The following is a 25,564-nucleotide window of genomic DNA, read 5'->3' on the forward strand; positions in this document are numbered from 1 at the left end:
GACTGCCGCCAAGGCACTTGCTCCTGCCGCCGAAGCCCCGGGAGGGAAGAATACCGGTAAGACCTCTCGCGCCCACTCCAGCAAGCGCACCTCTTCAGAGTGCCATGCTCCCATCGAGGACGTGTCAGAGAGCTCCACCGGCAAGAGCAAGAAATGTAGAGCTGCACCACCGGAGACCAAGAAGGTGTTCGTTAAGGAGGATGGCACGGGAGGGGCTTTCACCATAAGCTCCACCCTCGATAGCAAATAGGAAGGCGCGCTCGTCACTTTCCTGCGGGCGAATGTCGATGTGTTTGCATGGAAAGCATCCGACATCCCCGGTGTTCCCATGGAGGTGATTGAGCACCATCTTGCTGTCCGTCCTCATGCGCGACCCGTCAAGCAGAAGGTCAGGAAGCAAGCTTTGGAAAGGCAGGAGTTCATCACAGAAGAGATCAGGAAGTTGGAAGCGGCAGGCTTGGTGAGAGGAGTACTCCATCCGACGTGGTTGGCTAATCCGGTGGTGGTGCGCAAGGCAAATGGGATGTGGAGGATGTGTATTGATTACACATATATCAATAAGGCCAGTCCAAAAGACCCTTTCCCGTTGCCACACATTGACCAGGTTGTTGACTCCATGGCCGGATGTGACTTGTTATCATTCCTTGACGCCTCAGGATACCACCAGATTTTCATGACGAGAGAAGATGAAGAGAAGACAGCGTTCATCACCCCGTGTGGTACGTATTGCTTTTTACGGATGCCTTTCGGGTTGAAGAGTGCTGGCTCAACGTTTGCAAGAGCAGTCCAAATTGGTTTTGAGCCCCAGCTACATAGAAACATGGAAGCTTATATGGATGCCATAGTGGTCAAAACCAAGGAGAAGGCAACACTTGTACAAGATTTCAAAGAGATGTTTGCAAATTTGCGCAATATCAACCTCAAGCTGAACCCTGAGAAGTGTGTCTTCGGCGTTCCGTCTGGCAAACTTCTCGGGTTCTTCGTGTCACAGCGTGGGATCGAGGCGAATCCAGACAAGATCAAGGCCATTGAGCAGATTGAGGCGCCTAGGCGATCAAGGATGTGCATCGGCTCACTGGCTGTGTTGCCGCCATGAGCATATTCATCTCCAAGTCTGCTGAGCGTGCCCTTCCCTTTTTCAAAATCTTGAAAAAGGCGGGCCCAATGGAATGGACCCCAGAGGCCGAAGCAGCTCTGCAGGATTTGAAGAAATACCTCTCCTCCACATCGATACTGGTTGCGCCTAAACCACAAGAGCCGCTGCTGCTATATCTAGCGGCAACGAATCAAGTGGTCAGCATCACGCTAGTGGCGCAGAGGGAGGTCGACGAAGGGGCAGTGGCTACGGCAGAACTGGCGGATGGCAAGCTAGAGCTCCCCCCCCCGGCAGGGCTCTCCGGCAAGGCGAGGCCCCCGACAGGATCTGACGCCAGCGGGACAGGGCCTGCGCAACCAGATGAAGTGGTGCAGAATAAGAAGATGATGCAACACCCGGTTAATTTGTCAGCTCCCTCTTGTAGGGGATAGGTCAAGGTACTCCGGTGTGCAGAAATTGCTCTTTGGCCTCCTTATGGCCTCGAGGAAGCTGCGTCATTACTTCCAAGCACACGAGATCACCATCATCACCCGCCTCCCATTGCAACGGATACTGCATAACCCGGAAGCAACCGGGAGGATTGTGGAATGGGACTTGGAGCTGTCGAGCTTTGGTTTGAAGTTTGAAAGTACTTCGACGATCCAGAGCAGAGTCTTGGCAGAGTTCATTGCAGAATGGACCTCAACGCCCGACGAAGAGATCCAGGAGACCACTCTTCCCGGCAAGGAAAGTCGCAACTGGATTATGTACTTTGACGGGGCTTTCTCGCTGCAAGGCGCCGGTGCTGGTGTGCTGCTCGTCGCACCCACCGGAGAGCACCTCAAGTATGTAATCTAGATGCACTTTCCCAGGGAGATGTCAACGAATAACACTAGTGAATACGAGGGGTTGCTTGCCGGTCTGAGGATCGCGGCAGACCTCGGGATCAAGAAGCTCATCATCAGGGGTGATTCACAGCTTGTCATCAGGCAAGTCAACAAGGATTATCAAAGCCCGTTGATGGAGGCCTAGATAGATGAGGTGAGGAATCTGGAGGAGCATTTTGACGGTATACAGGCGGAGCATGTTCCCCGAGTGGAGAACGACATCGCCGACTACCTGTGGAAGCGCGCTGCCTTCAAACTACCTATGGAACCAGGTACTTTTGTGCTTCGTTTAACTCAACCATCTGTTGAACCATCGACAGAGCAGAACAAGCGGAGGAAATAAGGCCCCGGCAAGTACTTTCCCACCAAGATCCCAGGAGCCGCTGGCAAAGATGTTGCCACGGACACTGAGCCTGCCATGGGGCAACCGACTCCGATAGGGCGTCAAGCCCTGGCCGTAGAGACAGCCGCTCCCATGGCAGAGGAAATGCCTTTAGTCCTTGCCGTCGAGCCCCAGGCTCCGGCATGGGCACAACATACCGTTCGATTCCTCCAAACATGGGAGGGAGGAGCAGGAAGAAGCGGAGAAAGTAGCCCGTCAGTTTGCCATGTATCAGTTTGTTGACAATGTTCTGTACAGAAAAAGACCAAATGGTGTGAAATTGAAGTGCATTCCCTAGGAGGAAGGACTGGAGCTGTTGGCAGAGATACATGGAGGCATATGTGGCTCCCACATAGGGTCGAGGGCCCTTGCCGGCAAGGCCTTCCAGCAAGGTTTCTTCTGGCCCACTACCCTCCAGGATGCAACGACACTAGCAACCAAGTGTGAAGCATGTCAGTTCCATTCAAAGAAGCTTCATCAGCCAGCTCAAGCCCTTCAAACAATCCCTCTCTCCTGGCCATTTCCGGTCTGGGGGCTCAACATACTGGGCACTTTCCCTTGCACTATCGGGGGATTTGAGTACTTGTACGTTGCAATCGACAAGTTCACAAAGTGGCCGGAGGTGGAAGCAGTGAGGAAGGTGACACCGCAGTCAGCCATCAAATTCTTCAAGGGGCTAGTCTACCATTTTCGTGTGCCAAATAGAGTCGTCACCGACAACGGCACGCAGTTCACAAGCCACACCTTGATGCAATACATCCAAGACCTCGGCAGAAAGGTCTGTTTCGCTTTCGTGGTGCACCCACGGAGCAACGGCCAGGCGGAGAGGGCAAATGCTGAAGTACTACGAGGCCTGAGGACAAAGACTTTTGACAGGCTGCACAAGAGTGGATGGCGCTGCATTGATGAGTTGCCGACGGTTCTTTGGTCGATCAGAATGACACCAAATCGAGCCACCGGCCAGACACCCTTTGCCATGGTATACGGGGCAGAGGCAGTTCTCCCCACAGAACTCACATACGGGTCACCTCGAGTGCTTGCTTATGACGAGCCTGAGCAAGAGCGAATGCGGCAAGATGATGCAATGCTCCTCGAGGAAGATCATCTTCGGGCGGCTATGAGAGCAGCGCACTACCAGCAAGCCTTGCGCCGCTACCATAGCCGCAAGGTTCATGCCCGAAGCTTTGAGGAAGGCGACCTTGTTCTTTGGCGTGTTCAATCGGCCAAGAATTCCAACAAGTTGACACCGAAGTGGGAAGGCCCTTATCGGGTAATACGAGTCACCAGGCCTGGTGCCATCCGCCTGGAGACCGAAGATGCCATTCCAGTGAGCAACTCCTGGAACATCGAACATCTTCGCAAGTTTTACCCATAAGGCGCGGTTGCCGGCCCCCCGGTAGACCACCTTTTCTACAAGCCTTGCCGGCAAGGCATGTAACCCTCTGTACAAAGCCAGGCGCAGACCCTGAGCACAAATAAATGAAGCGCTCGCACCCTAAGTTATAGCATGCATGCTAGGTTGAGTCTCTCCCTCGGTTACGGTTGATATGCTTAGCAGCGACTAACCCCTAGCATAGAGGTCGAGTGTGCGTCTCTCTGTTCCTTTCCATCCTCTTTGGTTCGCAGGGTACATGGACATTTCTGCTGAGCTATTAGGAAGAAAGAGAACAAGCCTGCGCTCCTGTCCCGACAAGCAAAGGTTGTCGGGGGCTGCAGACACAAGGGTCCAACCACGGCAAGCCAAGGTTGCCGGGGGGCTGCAGATTCAGATAAGTCCTTTATCCCATGTTGTGCATTTCCGGATGGAATTGGGACGTATGAAACCTTGTTTTATTCCTAGGCCACCGTGCTCCCCTTTTCCTGTACCCACAAACTATTCCCTGGGTCGGAACTTGGTTGTAGTCGCAGTGGCAAGGAAGCAAACGAAGGGCCTAACCCTACTTTGCCCCTGCCTCCGCCAAAAGCGTGAGTATGGTCGAATGAAGTAATGGGACGGCAAGGCCTGTTGCCGGGCGACAATGTTTATCTTAAAAATAACAAGGATTCATTCCTTGGCATGGGCTTCGCTCACACACAAAGAACCCGACAAGCACCATTTTTTCATTAATATGTCCCATACAGGTACAGTTCATAAGGAATGTAAACATGAGCAAGGGGATTACAAGGTTTAAATCTGACAAGTGTCCGTAGGCTTAAAAACTAAAAAGAGATCAGATGCCCATAATCCCTTTCTTGTCCCTCTCCCCATGAAACGGAACAAGATGGCAGGAGCGCAAAAGGAGTGCCTAGGAAAGGTACGAGCAGCAGAAGAAACCAAGTGAACATCACGGTGGCCGTCCGGAAGAGGGATAGTGATGATGGTGCCGGGAGAAGAGCCGAAAGATGAGGTAGCGGGCCGACAATATGAGACGAAGGCATCGGCGCCATCGTACTCCGACTTGATGGCCCACCACCCGCCTTCTTCATCTTCTCCGACCTTCCCATGCCGGCCGCCAGGAGGTGACCCCGAGAAGTTCAAGGAGTTGGCCCTGCCCCCGGCAAATCGCTCTGCCGGGGGAAAGACCAGGAGCAGATGATGGTGCCGCCGGCGTCGCCCGAGGACGGTGTGTCCGATGCCTAGTCGGACCCGTCCTCGTCGTCTTCCCCACCGGTGTCCTCCTCGTCACTATCGCTCGAGGAGGAGCTTTCGTCGTTGGTCGAGCTCTTCGTGCAGCACCCTAACCCGAGTCCCGAGCGCCCAAAGACCTTGACGGAGAGCAAATCGCTCTCCACTAATTTGAAGTGGAGAACCTGCCCCTTCATCAAGTAGTGGGCGCGTGCGAAGGTTTTCCAACCCCGACGGAGGAGCATCACGTGAGGGACGGGGAACCTTGTGTTCGCCCACATGCCGCCATTGCAACACCCCTTCATGTGAAGCCTCAACCTCGATGGCTGGTCAATCTCCAGCACCCTCACAAACATCTCGGGAAGACGAAGGTGGCTGCGCGGCTGCTTGTGCAACTGCAGAATAAACTCCAGCGCCGTGTCCCCGACATGGCCGCTCGATGAAGAAGTAGGAGATGGTGGAGGAGATGGCGACGAAGACGGTGGCGATGCGGGTGTCCCCCTTCCACGCCCACCTCTGCCTCGACCGCCTCGTCGACCGCGGCCCTGTTCGGCGCCTCCGCCTCGAGCGTGGCCTTCACCTTGGGCGTCCGGCTCTTCCTTAACCACCACGGCTCTCTGGTGAGAGGAATACCTAGTCACCTCCACAGAGGGGCGGCCACGACCGCGCCCTCTCGCCATGACAAGGGAAGGAAAGATATGAGACTGGGAGAAGATGGATGCGGGAAGACACTGTCCCTCTCCCCTTTTTATAGGGAGTTGGGGCCGAGCGGGCCTGAAGGCGGCCGCCCCAATCAACCAATCCAGCCGCCGAGGGTGCAAGGAGATAGGACCGACCCGCTGCTCCAATCGGCGGCGCCCGACCCTCCGCCCGACATTAAAGCCCGTACCCTCTGTGTCCATCGCCTGCCCTCCCCGAGGCATGGAGGACGTGTGGCGGGTGAGCCAGGATTCAGATGGCAAGTGGAACGGCTGTTTCATGCCCCGTGATCTTGGGCTGCGGGTGCCATAATGGCCACGACCCAAGTCCACTTAGTAAATGAGCCATACCCCTGCGCCTTCCTCTATTTTTACGGGGAGGACGTGGACCGCCTCTTTACTATTAACCGTGGAGTGATGCAAGCATGTTGCGGTCACCCCACGCATGACCCCCACGTCACGCATTCGACGCGGGTCATGGGGAAGTGCAACTGGTGATGGAATTACTGCGGTAAAACTCCGCCACGCATGCCCGCACACTGTTCTGGGCCTAGCCCAACAACGCATCGCGCTTATGTGTGGCCCAGGCCCGGGGGCTCCTGTCGGTGTACAAAAGTAGGGGCCCTCTTTATACCCCTTTACTTGTGCACGGGCAGTCAGAGCCGCACCTGTGGTCATGCTTAGCCGGGCAGAGGAAGGAAGCAAAAGTACAAGACTACCGAAGTAGCGCTCAAACCAGGGGCGCAAAAGGTAAAGCGACAAGATGGGCTCCCCCCGGCAAGACCCTTGCCGCGGCGGCCTATGCAGCCCCGACAAGAGCCTTATCGGGGCAACTTACCCAACGCCAGCAAGTCCACAACCCTTGGGCCTGAGAGTTTCGACACCATCGACAAAATTGGAACCAAAGCTCGGGAGGGGGCCTACATATTGGCATGCAGATCTTTGTGAAGACAAAGGGCCTGCGAGGCCCAGATTAGGACGAGAATATGACGATCCTCGGCAAGATCTGAAGGAAATATGCCCTAGAGGCAATAATAAAGTTATTATTTATTTCCTTATTTCATGATAAATGTTTATTATTCATGCTAGAATTGTATTAACCGGGAACTTAGTACATGTGTGAATACATAGACAAAGCATAATGTCACTAGTATGCCTCTACTTGACTAGCTCGTTGAATCAAAGATGGTTGTGTTTCCTAACTATACACATGAATTGTCATTTGATTAACGAGATCACATCATTAGAGAATGATGTGATTGACTTGACCCATTCCGTTAGCTTAGCACTTGATCGTTTAGTATGTTGCTATTGCTTTCTTCATGACTTATACATGTTCCTATGACTATGAGATTATGCAACTCCCGTTTACCAGAGGAACACTTTGTGTGCTACCAAATGTCACAACGTAACTGGGTGATTATAAAGGTGCTCTACAGGTGTCTCCGAAGGTACTTGTTGGGTTGGCATATTTTGAGATTAGGATTTGTCACTCCGATTGTCGGAGAGGTATCTCTAGGCTCACTCGGTAATGCACATCACTATAAGGCTTGCAAGCATTGTAACTAATGAGTTAGTTTAGGGATGATGTATTATGGAACGAGTAAAGAGACTTGCCGGTAACGAGATTGAACTAGGTATTGAGATACCGACGATCGAATCTCGGGTAAGTAACATACCGATGACAAAGGGACCAACGTATGTTGTTATTTGACCGATAAAGATCTTCGTAGAATATGTGGGAGCCAATATGAGCATCCAGGTTCCGCTATTGGTTATTGCCCGGAGACATGTCTTGGTCATGTCTACATAGTTCTCAAACCCATAGGGTCCGCACGCTTAAAGTTTGATGACGGTTATATTATGAGTTTATGTGTTTTGATGTACCTAAGGTAGTTCGGAGTCCCGAATGTGATCACGGACATGACGAGGAGTCTCGAAATGGTCGATACATAAAGATCGATATATTGGACGACTATATTTGGACATCGGAATGGTTCCGGGTGAGATCGGGATAATACCGGAGCACCGGGAGGTTATCGGAACCCCCTGGGAGGTATATGGGCCTTAATGGGCTTTAGTGGAAAGGAGGGGAAAGGAGCAAGAGAGGGGGCACCCCCCAAGCCCAATCCGAATTGGGAAGGGGGCCAGCCCCCCTTTCCTTCCTCCCTACTTCCTCTTCCTTCCCTCTCCCTCTCCAAATAGGAAAAGGAGGAGTCCTACTCCCGGTGGGAGTAGGACTCCCCCCCTTGGGCGCGCCTCCTCCTCCTGGCCGGCCCTCCCCTCCCCTCCTTTATATATGGAGGAGGGGGCACCCCATAGACACAACAATTGATCCCTTGGATCTCTTAGCCATGTGCGGTGCCCCCTCCACCATAATCCACCTCGATAATATCGTAGCGGTGCTTAGGCAAAGCCCTGCGTCGGTAGAACATCATCATCATCATCACCACGCCATCGTGCTGACGAAACTCTCCCACAAATCTTGGCTGGATCGGAGTTCGAGGGACATCATCGAGTTGAACGTGTGCTGAACTCGGAGGTGTCGTGTGTTCGGTACTTGATCGGTCGGATCATGAAGACGTACGACTACATCAACCGCATTGTGCTAACGCTTCCGCTTTAGGTCTACGAGGGTACGTGGACACACTATCCCCTCTCGTTTCTATGCATCACCATGATCTTGCGTGTGCGTAGGAAAAATTTGAAATTACTACGTTCCCCAACAAGATCCTTGCCAAGGAAATCCACGAGACCTCCAGCATGATCCTTGACAGGGACGACCACGATGTCACGGCAAGACCCTTGCCGGGACCCCGACAAGACCCTTGCCGAGGACGTCATTGGGGCCGCGGCCAGACCCACATCTACCAAGACTCCATCGCCGTTCCCATGGAGCTGCCAGCTCAGCCATCTAGGCGAGCACCTGCGTGGCAACGTGCGGCCTCTAGACCAACGCAGCAAGCACCTGCGTGGTGGCATGCAGATCTTCGAGAAGACTCTGCCACGACACCAGCCCAGCAGCCAGCCAACGTGGCACTGCAACGCCTCATCAGCTCGGACGCGCGTCAGAACTAGGTGAGGTGGCGACAGCTGGGACGAGCTTCCTTGCCGTCCCCGATAAAGCAAGTAGGGCATGTCAGCGGCGCATTAAATGCGTTTGTCCGACGGTGCCAGAGGATAGACTCAGCCACTGTACACCTTTCCACCTCCTGTGTGCCACTGTGGCGACCCCTTTTTCTATAAAAGGAGGCCCGAGGCATACGGGAGAGGGATTCAGATCTTTTGGACTACGAACACGCCGTAGCTAGTTGAAGAACTCAAGAACACTCAAATATACACAAAAGCAGGACTAGGGTATTACGCATCCTCTCGGCCCGAACTTGGGTAAACGATCTTTGTGCTGACTCCTAGACCCGCTCTTTCCACAACCTTGTGCCTGCCGACCGTGGTAGGGATTCCAGTGATCCCATAGATGTTGCTTTCCACCGACAAGGTGGATCTCGATGGGGCAGCGCTCGTCTATGCTCCTACATTTGGCGTCCAGCACATCGGTCTTGAGCACCTTATCCGGCACGGCGCGCACCACCCGAGCCGTCGCCACACCCTCCCGACCTTCTCCACGTGCGACGCGCTCCACCCGAGCTGCCACACCATGTCCGATGGTGGCTCTGCTACTGTGCAGGCGGGGGACAGAGAGGAACTGCACCTCAACTCTAGTGAGGTACATCTTGGATTCTCGTGTGATTCGGTTGCTCCTCCAGTGCACTCCGGATTGGATTCAGGAGTGCCACATCTTGCTGACCTCCATCCCCATTTTTTCCTTGTGGAGCTCGGCGATGCGCCACGTGCAGTTCGGTGCTCATCACCGCGCGTCCATGTAGCACGGCTCGACGAGCTGCCCCTCCTCCCCTTGAAGTCCAGGCATCCCAACCTTGGAGTGCGTGAGACACCCAAGTGCAGCTCACGTGTGCATGTGTGTGCAGCTCCCCCCACGTGTGCGGTGTGCATATGCATCTCACTGGCGCATTTCGTGCAGCTTAGTTCCGAGGAGCACCTCATCTTGCATGCACATTGTGCTATCTATAAAAATTACACTTGTTTGGCTCTACTACTACAAGAAATTGAGCTCGAGCGCCTTCGTGTGGTTCATCCACGGCCGCCGTGAATCCCCTCCCATGCGTGCATTTCATGTTTTTTCCTTATTTTTTTCCTGATTTTTGGATTTTGATTGCTAGTGGACTGCAACCACGGTGGGCAAATACAGTAGACAGGGGAAATTCAACGACAGTGTGGCATGCGAGCTCGTAGATCGGATGGTCGCGGCTTGCGGTTCAGTTTTGTTATTTTTGTAGGACGTGATAACATCAAAAACAAAGAAAAAAAGTGAACTACAGATGCAATTCTCTGCCTAGTGTAGTCCTGCTCGGTACCAGATGTTTCTGCAGTACCGATGTCTTATAAATTTGTATGACAAACACACAAAAAAGTAGTTCACTCCAGTTTTTGTAGCAGCTCATTACCCCTATGTATGAAGTGCAATTTGTTTCGTGTGTTTCAAAAACCAGTCGATTACATCAAAACACATGCAGTGCGTTTGGTCCTTCGATGTGGTTCACTTTTGAGAGTGTTGTCATTCACTTGCACCCAACATGAAAGTGTGATTTTTTTAAACGAAACAACAAGATAGCAATAAGGTTCACTTTGACATATGTCGCGGTTCATTTGCCCTCGTCTCTGCGGTCCACTCTCGTACATAAAAATTGTTAAAAAAAGAAAACAAAAACTCACAAAAAACTCGGGTGAGAAAGTTTACGTTCGACAAAAGAATTCATGAAGTTCACTTAACTGTCTGATGCAGTGCGGTTTTCCGACTCATGCAGTACACTTGACGATTTTGGTGTCACGAAAAACAGAGTGTCCGCGTTTCGGTAAATTCAAAATTGCTCTTAAACCGTAAGGAATTAAAGAGAGTGTTCTACATGAAAAAGTTGCGGCTCGTTGATATATTTCCAACGACATATAATTTCAATCATTCCGATCAGCACTTTGTAAAAATTTCGCAAAAGATGGCCGCTAGCTCTCATCGTCAGCCGCACAATTTTCAAAATTAACTAAAAACCATAAGGAATATCAGAAACATTTCAACATATGAAAGTTGCACCACGTCCATAGCTTTCGAACGATGTATCATATGCCTCGTTTTGACAAACGTTTCAAAAACTGGAGCAAAAACAATACCAAAAATTGCAAAAAATTGAAAAAAACACAATTCCGTGAATTAGTAAATTTGAAACTGCTCTTAAACCATAACGAATTAGAGAAAATAATAGATATGAAAAAGATGCTCCTCAATGATATCTTTCCAATGGTCTATCATTTGCTTCATTCCGATGAGCAATTTAGAAGAAAACATGAAAAACTCGCTGGCATTCGTCGTGAGCCACACAATTTTTGAAACTGCTCTTAAACCATGAAGAATCTCGAAAAATGTTCAACATGGAGAACTGGCGCCTAATTCATAGCTTCTCAATGGTATATTACACACGTCATTCTGATAAACGGTTAAAAATCTAGAGCAAAAACAGTACCGAAAAAACAACGAGTGCAGTTTTTTCCGACACGAAGTTCACTAGTCTCTCTATTGCAGTATCTTTGTTACTGAAAATTCAGTGCCCTCGCTTTAAGCATGCAGTGCAAAAGTGTTATCAGGGATTACGTTTCATAAGTTTTGTCTTATTTCCAACATAAAAAGAGACCGTAAGAAAATATATAATCACCGTAAAAAATAATTTATGTTAGGTAAATTTACAAACATAAAGACATAGTGTAAAATATACATAAACTGCATATTTTCTTGTCTTATGACCTATATTTTTATTTTTTTATGCCAAATTTTACGTAGTGAATCAATATGAATGTAACTATTTGAATTCCAAATATAGTTTAATTATGAAGTGATCGTAGATTATCTCGGGTGAAGAATACTTATTCTACACTCGAGGGGCAGAATAAGTTATTCTTCACCCGAGGTAATTTTACAATCTTTCATAAATAAATTAAATTTGGAAACAAATAGTTACATTCATATTGATTCACTACGTAAAGTTTGGCATAGGATGTCTCACACGACCATTCACACATACACATGTATATATAATTTGGTATATACAATTTCTCCTACATGGATGCATTACTGTGGTAGTGGGTAATGAAATTCTCCTTTGGGATCTATGACCTGGTCAAGCAAAAATCCCGCTATTTCCTCTTGAATTGCTCGTACACGATCCGTTACTAGGAGCTGATCCCGCATCTCCATCAACTTAAAAGAAGGATTAGTTGTGTGTATATATATTAATTAGATAATGATGTAAAAATTGTGAATAGTGTTCTGGCAAATGTACCAAATAGTTGTCTATCAGATCTGCTTCTTTCGGACGCCATTATGCGATGTTCTTGCAAACGTTGTATGCACATAAATCAGTGCCCGGCACCTGCTTCAGGGCTTTTACGAGAATAGAATTCAATTAGATAATAATTAATCAAGCATGATAATTAATGGTATTGAAACTAGAATTAAATAGATGATAACGAGCTAGTACTACTGAATTAATTACCTTGGGTCGCACCCATATCAGTTTTTATTTCCATTGGTCTTCAACCTGTTTGATGAACTTTTCCCAACCCCTGCATGCCGGCAAAGAAAATGAATAAAGGAGTTAATTAAATAGTTGATATCAGGAAATGATGAACTAAAGAGGCCGACATATAATTCGATAATGATTGAAATTACCTGTTGACCATCCCGTTCACGATTTCATACTCAATAACTGGTTTAAGTAGTGACTCCAATACTTCAACTTTTCCATCGTCAACTTGAATGATTAACAAGATCCAGTGGAAACTGCATGCGCACATGTTTGCATATATAACTTAAGCGGGCATGTGCATATAACTCATCAACTACCCTAAACCCTATACACTTATTAACATCTAGCTAGTAAGCAAAAACAGAATTTGGAGTGCAAGACAGTGTGACTCACCCAAAGTTGTAAGGAAGTAGTATATCTTGATTGGTGAGGGAGTCCTGGATTAGGGGGTATTCCGGACAGCCGGACTGTATACATCGTCCGGACTATTGAAGCATGAAGATACAAGACTCAAGACTTCGGCCCGTGTCCGGATGGGACTCTCCTTTGCGTGGAAGGCAAGCTTGGCGATCTAGATATTGTGTTTCCTTCCTTGTAACCGACTCCATGTAAACCCTAGCCCTCTCTGGTGTCTATATAAATCGGAGAGGTTGGTCCTTAGAAGGACGATCACAATTACAATCATACCATCATAGGCTAGCTCTTAGGGTTTAGCCTCTACGATCTCGTGGTAGATCTACTCTTGTACTACTCATATCTTCAATATTAATCAAGCAGGAAGTAGGGTTTTACCTCCATTGAGAGGGCCCGAACCTGGGTAAACATTGTGTCCCTTGCTTCCTGTTACCATCAGCCTAGACGCACAGATCGGGACCCCCTACCCGAGATCCGCCGGTTTTGACACTGACATTGGTGCTTTCATTGAGAGACTATTCTCCCCGGACACATCTTCGTGTTCGGCGGCTTCGCACTGCGGGCCAATTCACTTGGCCGTGTGGAGCAGATCGATAGCTACGCCCCTGGCCACTAGGTCAGGTTCGGAAACTTGAACTACACAGCGAATATTCGCGGAGACTTGATCTTCGACGGATTTAGGCCCGCGCCAGGAGCGCCGAACAGTCACGATGAGCACGGCTTAGACCTGCTGTCGGACGAAGCTCGGGATATCACCCCTGCAGTAGCCTCAGATCTAAATCCGGAGCAGGTTGCGTTGCCTAAGGACGGAGGGGTGGACCCTGCCCTGCAGGCCGCACACTCATCGGTGGTGGAGCTGAATACAGGTCTCACCTCTATGGAAGCCTGTAACCCCGGCCCCCCGGACTCGTATCCGGTTGTTGGTTCCGGTCCGCACACCCTCGAGCCAGCCGGGCCGGGTTGGGCTCCGGCAATGGAGTTTACCGCTACGGACATCTTCCAGCACTCGCCCTTTGGCGACATGCTGAACTCATTAAAGTCTCTCTCTTTGTCAGGAGGCTCTGGGCCGAACTATGTCCGGCTTGAGTGGGAAGCAGGCGACGAAGGAATTCGCTGCCCACCCACCACCCACTTCATAGCCATGGCCGATGATTTAACCGACGTGCTTGACTTCGACTCCGAAGACATCAACGGTATAGACGACGATGCAGGAGAAGTACAGGAGCCACCGCTCATAAGGCAGTGGACAGCCACCTCCTCATACGATATATATATGGTGGACACTCTGAAGGAAACCAATGGCGACGAGGCAGCGGAGGATAACCCCTTAGGAGGAAATGCAAAGCATGGGCGTCTTCGGCGTCGCTCCAAACCCCGCCACATCAATACCGGCCTCGGAGATGATAGCAATCCGGATGGTGCCGAAGAGGAATACAACCCTGATCAGCCTACCTTCAAGCAGGCCGGACCGGCCACGGTGGGATACTTGGAGAGGGAAAACTATACACCCCCCTCCAAAAATGAGGTAAGCCTCGGCAATGACGAATTCGGCGTGCTTGAAGATCTAGTGGAACAAGTTCGCTTCAAGCGACGGCTCATGGCCACGGCAAGGAGCCTGCAAAGGAAGCAAGAGCAGCTTAAAGCTGACCAAGATTTGCTAGTGGATAGGTGGACCAAGATCCTGGCCACCGAAAAGTACAGACTCGACCACCCTAACAAAGGGCATACGCGGCACAACTGGCTACCTCAACCTAAGAAGGAGAACCAAAGGCACACAACCCGACGTCCACACACCACTACGGTCCAAGACAGTAAGAAGGATACACGAAGAGGCATCCTCAAGCCTCGGTGCAATGGTCATAAACGTCAAGTCAGGGAAGTTGGTGCCAAGTCCAGCAACTCCCATTCCGGTCAACAGACAAAGAACAGCTCAAGCCTATTCGGCCCGAGCCACACACTCGATCAACCGTGTGAAATTCATGGTACTCCCAGAAGGACGACAAAGCATACCAATAGAGAATGCCGAATCCTCAAAACAAAACAACCGGTCGTGTGTCGGAAACAATGAGGGGAGGCGTCTAGTCAAGACACCCCCCGGAGCATAAAAGTACGGCCGATCGCCCCCGATCATACTCACCACAGCAATTTAATTGTCATACCCGTAGACCTAGTAGTCCGGGGGATCCATAACACACAAAGCCCCCATGGGTACGAAACCACAAATAACATCTTCTAAAGGATGCCAGGTGCAAAGGCCAATTTTATTGGCCCATCACCCTAACGGTTGTTTTCGAATCACCAAAAAGAAAATGCCACGCCAAAGAGTAATTCTTCGGCACCTTCCCCTCACACGGTAATTTACCGTACGCAAACGGGATGAACCACGCTGACTAGATTCCACATGATAAACCATTAGGCTAACACAGTGTGATATAATCACGCCCACGGTCAAGGCCGGACCCCGCCCTTAGAGCGGAAATCATACAGCTGCCGGAGTAGCGAGTCACGCATGACTATCAAAATTTTGATATGACAGCCAACTATCCAGACACCAATAGATGAGTCCGCGCTACTTCATGGTATAATGGCTGGGTTCACCAGGGTCCGATCAGGAACCCTTAGACCAACCACAAGAGGACGTTCAACTGCCTCCAAGCATTTGCCTTTACAAACTAACTTTGACGCAGAACAGGATTGGCGGCGTGGAATCGGCCAGCACACACAAGGGCAGGAACATGCAGGTAGAAGGCAGTTCGAATTCACTCTTGATCCACTCACAACCCCCTCCAGTCCGAACATCACAGGTTCCGCCAAAAACACCTCTTTTCATAATCATACATCGTACTCATATGCATAGACATATCATCCTACTACAATTCGTAGACTTAAATAACACTTATCGGCCGTCATTTATCGCTGACGCCTCTTTGCCAAAAAAACGGCAGCCACGCTTCGTGTTATGCTCGGTTATGCCAGGGGCTTCACAGTAAGGCAATAAAGTCCGACCACCTTTTCGGTCGCTCGGCACCCCAAACTTATAGCATTATATGCATCATCTCCGAATCATGTCTTGGGTCATTGGTTGGGTTTGCCCGGCTCCCATGTTTTGGTACCTTACGTTCCGTTCTATCGGCTAAGGTAGCGCTGGGAGAACTACTGCGATTGTGTCCCGGTTCTGCCGGACGAGCACCTCAGTAGAGAAAGCCGAAAACTGACTATCATGATGCAGCGAGAGCTGGTCAGCTGTTCGAGAGGTTGAAAAATCCTTAAAGATTTATTCCGCATAATGCCATTATAAATGCAGAGTGCGACGGATCGGTCTTCCGATCAGGCGCCAATAGAGCCCCTAGTTCGGCCTTCTGAACACTAGGGGCTGCGCCGACCATACTCGAATTCCTATGGCTAAGTGAGAGTAGTAAAGCCTTATAGTCCGATTGCCTGGTTCGTGGTGAGAAACACCTCCTTAAAAGGACCCAAACATGGGATAAAGAGTGTTTAGATATATCCCGAACACCACTGTATTCTTTTTACGTGGGGGCAGAAGCCGACGACTGGCCAACTCTCAGGATTTACATACAATAAACAACCGCACAGGAAGAACATACGTTCAAATAAAACAGGCAATTTATAATGACAGTGCCATTATCCCATATTACAAAGAAGCGGCACGAATGCCCTCAGGGAAATATAATGTCTTTGGTACACTTATCCACCGCAAGGCGGGCCCCTTTCAGTACACCTTCATAGTACAGCTCAGGCTTGCGGTGCTCCTTACCCTCCGGCGGCCCCTCAGTCATCAGCTTCTCCGCTTCAAGCTTCCCCCAATGCACTTTTGCACGGGCGAATGCCATGCGCGCACCTTCTATACAGACTGATCACTTGATAGCATCAAGCTGGGGACACGCGCCCACAATCCGCTTTATGAGTCCGAAGTAGCTGCTTGGAATTGGCTCCGCAGGCCACAGCCGGACAACCAAGTCCTTCATGGCTAGTTCGGCCGCCTGGTGTAGTTCGACCAGCTATTTCAGCTGATCGATAAAAGGCACCGGATAGTTCGGCGCCAAATACTGCGACTAGAAGTTTCTCTCCATAGACTTCTTCTCCTCGGTTCGGTAAAATTGGGCGGCATCAGATATGCTGCGAGGCAGATCCACAAATGCCCCTGTAAAAACAAGAATTCAGCTTGTCTCTTAGAGTTCTCCCCACTATCATGTAAAAATAGCCATGAATACAACAGGCCTTACCAGCCACAACTTTTCGGGCCTCCTGAATGTCCCGTACAACACCTCGGGCTTCTTCTTGAGCATCTTCCGCGGCTTGGAGAGCTTGGGAGAGTTCGGATTCTTTCCCTACTAAACTCTACTCCAAGCCCTCGCTTTTCTTCACAGCCTCCTAGAGCTCCCGCTCAGCTGTGATGACCCTGGCCTCGTGTTTTTCATGAAGCGCCTATTCGGCGGCAGCCTTCTCGTTGGCATCAGCCACATCTTTCTTCAGTGCCTCATATTCGGCACTCGCCCCTAGGGCATACAACACAAATACTTTTCAATAGGCACAATTTCTCATTCGTGCCTAATGCAAGACAATGTTTCAACATACCTTGCTTATCCTCTAATTGCTTCTTCACACGGCCAAGTTCTTCCTCGGCCCATTCCAGGCTCTGCTTTAGTTTGGACACTTCCACATTATGAGCGGCCGTCTTCTCGCAGACGCCTGGTTTCAAACAAAGAGGTACACGTCATTAACAAAGGTTCACACAAAAAAGAGGATTTGATCCCCTGCCCGTGTCTCTATCTCTCGCCGGACAGTGTATTAGGGGCTACTACTCATATTATGATGATTCCTCAAAGGTTTCTTAGAAACCATACCTCAAAAGCCTTTATAAGGCCAAGGCAGGACTCATTCAGCCCGCTTTCGGCAGACTGAATCTTTCCAACCATCGCACCCATGAGGGTCTGATGTTCATCGACGATAGACGTGTTCTTTAACGCTGTCGATAGACCGCTCGACAGCTCTGCATAGACAGAGGTTACCGGTGGAGTAGGCAAACCTCCCTCCGTTGAGGGTGGCCGCTCGCTCGATCCTGGAGCCTTAGAGGCCTCCAGGACCTTATCCGGCTGTGGTCCGAACCCGAGATTTCCCCCATCGTCGATACGCCGTGGGGCCGCTGCCCCCATGTGTCCGGCTCCAGAGACATGACCCCCTGCTCTGGTTCTCTTTGAGACGACACCTCGGTGTCGTGCCTGGACTTTGGAATAGGAGCCCCCGGAGGTGTCTCGCTCGCCACAACATCCGAGCTCAACGAATCCTCCGATGAGGACTGTCCGGCAGGAGACCTCGCCGGGCTGTACGAGATGTGGCGACAGTGAAAACTACTGTACCCAGACGACCCTGGATGCATAGGCGCATTCGGATTTCAGTTACTTACGATTTTTCCAGGGGCTGGGCCCTGGGATCCCACTCCGGGCTGTTATCGGCAGCCGGGGTGGACGCCTCTAGATGGGAACCTCTCCCCCTCTTGGGTGATTCGGCCTCTAGGGACGGGGAAGCCACACGCTTCTTCCCACCTTCAGAGTGAGGCTCGTCCTCCTCTGCTTCCTCCTCTTCGTCTTCAGAAGAAGGAGCGTCGCTGGAGTCTTCGGATTTGGTGTCCGAAGCCTCGCAGCGATGGAGGCCACTCCGGGTCTTATTGACCTTCTTGGAGGCCTCCTTCTTTGGCGCCTCGTAAGGCGCAGGGACCAGCATCTTCGTTAGAAGAGGTCCGGCTGGTTCCTCCGGCAGCGGGGCCGGACAATGTGTCCGTTCCACCTTCTTTATCCATCCTTGAGGTCACGATGAAACATGATTAAAATGTCTCCCTCATGACATGCCAACTGAAGCATGGATGGACATGGCGTGGCTGTAACTTACCGTACTTGCAGAATGGGATAATTGACACCCCCGGTCCTCGGCGGAGTCTGGCCACGATTTGCCGGACTTGAAGAGCACCTTCCGGATATCCTTGAAGGGTTTGGTGCTTGGTTGGGTCGAACTCCTACAAAGTGCAGGCTCAACGCTGGCAAGGGAGAACCAGGCGAACTAGCATCACCTGGACTACATCAACAAGTTTGACGTCCTTGTCAACCACACTCTGAACGCGCGTCTGGAGTAGTGACAGCTCATCGGACGAGGACCAGTTTGGGCCCTTCTTGGGCCAGGACGTGAGCCGCAGTGGAGCTCCGGATCTGAACTCAGGAGTTGCAGCCCACTTTTTGCCGCGTGGTTTGGTGATATAAAACCACTGCTGCTGCCACTCCTTGACGGAGTCGTTGAAGGTGCCCTTCATGCAAACGACCTTGGGCATCTTGCTCACCATGGCGCCACCGCACTCGGCGTGTTCGCCACTCACCACCTTGGGCTTCACATTGAAAATCTTCAGCCACAGGCCGAAGTGAGGCGGAATCCGGAGAAAGGCCTCGCACACGATGATGAACATCGATATATTGAGAAAAGAGTTGGGGGAAAGATCATGAAAATCAATCCCATAGTAATACATGACTCCATGGACAAATGGGTGGAGGGGAAACCCGAGCCCGTGGATGAAGTGGGGAAGGAACACGACTCTCTCGTGAGGCTCCGGAGTGGGGACGACCTGTCCCGCTGGTGGGAGACGGTGGCCGATCTTGTTGGCCAGATACCCGGCTTCCTGGAGCTTCTTGATATCCTTCTCCCAGACGGTAGATGCCATCCATCTGCCTCCTGCTCCGGATCCGGACATCTTTTGAAAACTTCTCTTCAATGGAAAGGAAGAGTGCTTGGGCGTTAGGGCTCGAACAGAGGGGAATGAGCTAGCGGAAGGAGAAGGTGTGGGTAAAGAGAAAGAGACCTTATCTCTTTATAGGGGCAGTAAATGCTTTTTGCGCCCCCACTTGCCTGGTGGAACCCGTTCGACTCCCACTCGGTGCGATTAGCGGTGTGGTTGGATTACCCATACCCGTATTGATGAGAATCCCGTGATAAGGGGACACGATCTTTGCTTCGACAAGACGTGCCAAGGAAACCGCCTCGCAATATACGCTGAGGCTGGATGTGGGAAAACGGTTCGAATAATGACCCGACCTTGATGACATGTCACACTGTCTAGAAAGCTGCTAGCAGATTGCATTTGTGAAATATCATTCTCTCTATGGCGATATGTGAGGATCATTTTGCGGATCTGGACACGGTTGAAGTGTTCGATAATTACCTTGGAGTATTCGGAGAAGGAACCCGCCTTGCAATGCCGAAGACAAGACTGCACGCCGGACTCATCATCATTGAAGCCTAGTTCAGGGGCTACTAAGGGAGTCCTGGATTAGGGGGTATCCGGACAGCCGGACTGTATACATCGTCCGGACTATTGAAGCATGAAGATACAAGACTCAAGACTTCGGCCCGTGTCTGGATGGGACTCTCCTTTGCGTGGAAGGCAAGCTTGGCAATCCAGATATTGTGTTTCCTTCCTTGTAACCGACTCCGTGTAAACCCTAGCCCTCTCCGGTGTCTATATAAACCGGAGAGGTTGGTCCTTAGAAGGACGATCATAATTACAATCATACCATCATAGGCTAGCTCTTAGGGTTTAGCCTCTATGATCTCGTGGTAGATCTACTCTTGTACTACTCATCTCTTCAATATTAATCAAGCAGGAAGTAGGGTTTTACCTCCATCGAGAGGGCCCAAACCTGGGTAAACATTGTGTCCCTTGCTTCCTGTTACCATCAGCCTAGACGCACAGATCGGGACCCCCTACCCGAGATCCGCCGGTTTTGACACCGACAATTGATATTTAGGCGCTTCAAGAACTATAGCAAGTTGTTCTCTGTGTCTTTTCGTTCACATTGATGTGTCCATGTATCTTGATTAATGGTATTTGGGTCAATGAACCCAATGCCATAGCGTCCGGCTTTTTTCCTTTCATATATCTTCATTCTACATAATACCACAGAAAACAATATAGTGAGGATAATTACAGGTAATGATCAACGAGCACTACAGCTAGCTTGAGACTTAAATTACAAAAATAAATCACTTACAAACAATAGCAACTGACGATAGATTTGTCGAGTGCGTCTTGATTGAATAACTGAAACAGTTCTGTAAACTCAACATACAGATCATTCTCATGGTAGTAATGCTCTGGCTTGACTCTCACCATGAGGGACTCTCGATTGCTAGTCTTTACAATTTTCATGTACCATTCATGCAATTTATACATTCTCGTTGAGAGCTTATTGACCTCCTCAGGCTTGACCATAGGTTCACCGCGGGCATATTTCCATTTTAGTTGCTGCTCTGTAAACTTCTCCATGGGCTTGATGCCTAGGAGTTGTTCTATAGCGCATCTGATCTCTGCAGCCTGCCTTCTATGATCGTGGTTATTACCAGCAGACCGCTGCCGATACTCACATGTGTTGGTACAATGAGCAGGGGGGGTCGATTTCACCGCCTGTTCTCCTAGCTGGGGAATAGTTTTCCTGCTTTTTTGGCAGCTGCTTGGCTCGATCTCAAGCTTGACTCCTTTTTTTGTGCTTGATATGCCTTCCTGATTTGGCGTTCATATTCTGAGTCAATAGGCTTGGGAGCTGGTGGTTCAGCCATACAAATGAAGTGGTCAATGATACGTCTCCAATGTATCTATAATTTTTGATTGTTCCATGCTATTATATTACCCATTTTGGATGTTTATGGGCTTTACTTTACACATTTATATCATTTTTGGGACTAACCTACTAACCGGAGGCCCAGCCCGTATTGCTGTTTTTTTGCCTATCTCAGTGTTTCGAAGAAAAGGAATATAAAACGGAGTCCAAATGCAATGAAACCTTTGGGAGCATGATTTTTGGAACGAACATGATCCAGAGGACTTGGAGTGCAAGTCAAGAAGCAGCCGAGGCGGCCACGAGGGTGGAGGGCGCGCCCACCCCTATAGGGTGCACCCCCTATCTCGTGGGCCCCTCAGGCGGCCACCGACCTACTTCTTCCTCCTATATATACCCACGTACCCCGAAAACATCAGGGGAGCCAACGAAAACCTAATTCCACCGTCGTAACCTTCTGTATCCGCGAGATCCCATCTTGGAGCCTTCGCCGGCGCTCTGCCAGAGGGGGAATCGACCATGGAGGGCTTCTACATCAACACCATAGCCCCTCCGATGAGTTGTGAGTAGTTTACCACACAACTTCGGGTCCATAGTTATTAGCTAGATGGCTTCTTCTCTCTTTTTGGATCTCAATACCATGTTCTCCTCAATCTTCTTGGAGATCTATTCGATGTAACTCTTTTTGCGGTGTGTTTGTCGAGATCCGATGAATTGTGGGTTTATGATCAAGTTTATCTATGAGAAATATTTGAATCTCCTCTGAATTCTTTTATGTATGATTGAGTTATCTTTGCAAGTCTCTTCGAATTATCAGTTTGGTTTGGCCTACTAGAGTGATCTTTCTTGCAATGGGAGAAGTGCTTAGCTTTGGGTTCAATCTTGCGGTGTCCTTTCCCAGTGACAGCAGGGGCAGCAAGGAACGTATTGTATTGTTGCCATCAAGGATAAAAAGATGGGGTTTACATCATATTGCATGAGTTTATCCCTCTACATCATGTCATCTTTCTTAATGCGTTACTCTGTTCTTTATGAACTTAATACTCTAGATGCATGCTGGATAGCGGTCGGTGTGTGGAGTAATAGTAGTAGATGCAGGCAGGAGTCAGTCTACTTGTCACGGATGTGATGCCCATATACATGATCATGCCTAGATAATCTCATAATTATTCGCTTTTCTATCAATTGCTCGACAGTAATTTGTTCACCCACCGTAATACTTATGCTATCTTAAGAGAAGCCACTAGTGAAACTTATGGCCCCCGGGTTTATCTTTTATCATATAAGCTTTCAATCTACTTTTATTTGCATCTTTACTTTTCCAATCTATATTATAAAATACCAAAAATATATTTATCTTATCATACTATCTCTATCAGATCTCACTTTCGCAAGTGGCCGTGAAGGGATTGACAACCCCTTTATTGCGTTGGTTGTGAGTTCTTATTTTGTTTGTGTAGGTGCGTGGGACTTTTGAGGAGCCTCCTACTGGATTGATACCTTGGTTCTCAAAAACTGAGAGAAATACTTATGCTACTATTGCGGCATCACCCTTTCCTCTTCAAGGAAAACCAATGCAATCTCAAGACGTATCAAGAAGGATTTCTGGCGCCATTGCCGGGGAGGTCTTCACTCAAGTCAAGACATACCAAGTACCCATCAGAAACTCATCCCCCTCGCATTTACATTATTTGTATTTTCCTATCGTTTTCCTCTCCCCCACTTCACCCTTGCCATTTTATTCTCCTTTCTTCCGTTCAATCTTATGTTTGCTTGTGCCTTCTATTTGCTTGCATCTTTGCTTGCTAAAAATCTATCAATATGGATTCACTTAAAGTGTTCTACTTGGATCATCTTCGATCCTTATGCGCTCGTGCTGAAACCCCAACTAGCCTAGTTGATGGGAAATCTTTATATGGGCATGCTCATTTTGTGCGTCATCATGTGTCACAAAAAGGGGTACTCTTATAGGATCAAATAAACCGTTTGATGTGTTATGCTTGGAATCTTTGTGAAATTTATGATATTACTTGTTGCTCTAAGAACCCAACAAAACACCTTCCCTACCCATGTGATTTTAGTGAAAATGAAATCTTATCTTCCTATGCAAAGGGTGTTTATAGTTACTATGATATCGAACAAATTGAAGAATTTGTTGCTTTTAGGGGTTCTTATGAAGTTGCTTCCTTGATTGAAAAGTATGATATTACTCTTTACGAATCTGAAAATTTGGACATACTTGAATATTGCTATGAAAACTATGCTCATAATGTCTATGTCAAAGAATTTATTGAAAGAATGACCGTTGCTTCTAAAGAAAATAATGATATGCATGAATCTTTGGATAATTGTGATGATTGATTGAAATATCCCATGATGAACATGATGCTTGCTATTCTTGTGACCATGATGCCAATATTTTTGAAGACGAATTTGCTATAATTCCTTATGTTAAACATGAGATCGTTGCTATTGCACCCATACTTGGTGATTCCTTCGATGAAAAGCATGATTGCAATAATATTATTATAAATTCTATTGATGTCAATTGTGCTAATAATATGCAAAACACTAAGCTTGGGGATGCTAGCTTTGCTATATCTACTATTTGTTGCAATGATCATGATTGAGGTGATTCTTCTTATGACCTTGAAAATATATTTAAGCCCCATGATGAATATGAGATTGATAATAGTGTTTGCAATATTATTGAAAGTGGGTTTAGAAGAGTGTCAACTTTAGATCCCACATATTTGGAGAATGTTCAATCTCATGAAATTTTTGAAAAAGTGGGTTTGGAGAGGTCATGACTTTAGTTAATGTTAATCCCACTATTTTGGAAGAGTGTCAACTTCGCATGCATGTGGATCGTGTTGAAAATATTTTATGTGATAGATATTTTGTTGAATTAGCTTATGATCCCACATGTAATTATTATGAGAGAGGAAAATATGGTCGTAGAAATTTTTGTGTTACAAAATTACCTCTCGTTATGTTGAGATTGCTATTGTTTCCTTCCGCTTCCTTGCATATGCTAGTTTTTGCTTGCGATGATAATTTGTTTTGCTATAAGATGCCTATGCATAGGAAGTATGTTAGACTTAGATGTGTTTGTCACGTGTTTCATGATGCTCTCTTTGTGCTTCAATTTTTATCTTTCGTGTGAGCATCGTTGAAATCTTATGCCTAGCTAGGGGCGTTAAACGATAGCGCTAGTTGGGAGGCAACCCAATTTTATATGTGTTTTTTGTTTTTGTTTCTGTTTAGTAATAAATTTTGCATATACCTTCTGTTTAGATGTGTTTTTATGTTTTAATTAGTGTTTGTGCCAAGTAGAACCTATAGGATAACCTATGGTGATAGTTAATTTGATTCTGCTGAAAAACAGAAACTTTGCGCGCATGAAATTAGTTTTGTTAAATCACAGGAACTTGATTTTGCGTTGATTCTTTTTGCTGTAGATCAATAGACAAATTTTCCAAGACATCATATTTTGGTAGGGTTTTTAGAGTTCCATAAGTATTCGTGGGTTATAGATTTCCACAGACTGTTCTGTTTTTGATATATTCTGTTTTTTGTGTGTTGTTTGCTTATTTTGATGCATCTATGGCTAGTATTAAGTGGTATGAACCATAGAGAACTTGGAATACAGTAGGTTTAACACCAATATAAATAAAGAATGAGTTCATTATAGTACCTTATGTGGTAGTTTTGCTTTCTTTCACTAACGGAGCTTATGAGATTTCCTGTTGAGTTTTGTGTTGTGAAGTTTTCAAGTTTTGGGTAAAGATTTGATGGCTATGGAATAAGGAGTGGCAAAAGCCTAAGCTTGGGGATGCCCATGGCACCCCAAGATATTCAAGAATAGACAAAAGCCTAAGCTTGGGGATGCCCCCGGAAGGCATCCCCTCTTTCGTCTTCGTTCATTGGTAACTTTACTTGGAGCTATATTTTTATTCGCCACATGATATGTGTTTTGCTTGGAGCGTCTTGTATGATATTAGTCTTTGCTTTTTAGTTTAGCACAATCATCCTTGCTGTACACACATTTTGGGAGAAGCCCACTTGATTAGAATTTATTAGAACACTGTATGTGCTTCACTTATATCTTTTGAGCTAGATAGTTTTTGCTCTAGTGCTTCACTTATATCTTTTAGAGCACGGCCGTGGCTTAATTTTGAAGAAATTGTTGATCTCCCATGCTTCACTTATATTATTTTGAGAGTCTCTTAGAACAG

The sequence above is a fragment of the Triticum dicoccoides genome, chromosome 6B (genome assembly GCF_002162155.2).
Source record: "Triticum dicoccoides isolate Atlit2015 ecotype Zavitan chromosome 6B, WEW_v2.0, whole genome shotgun sequence".
Taxonomy (NCBI): Eukaryota; Viridiplantae; Streptophyta; class Magnoliopsida; order Poales; family Poaceae; genus Triticum; species Triticum dicoccoides.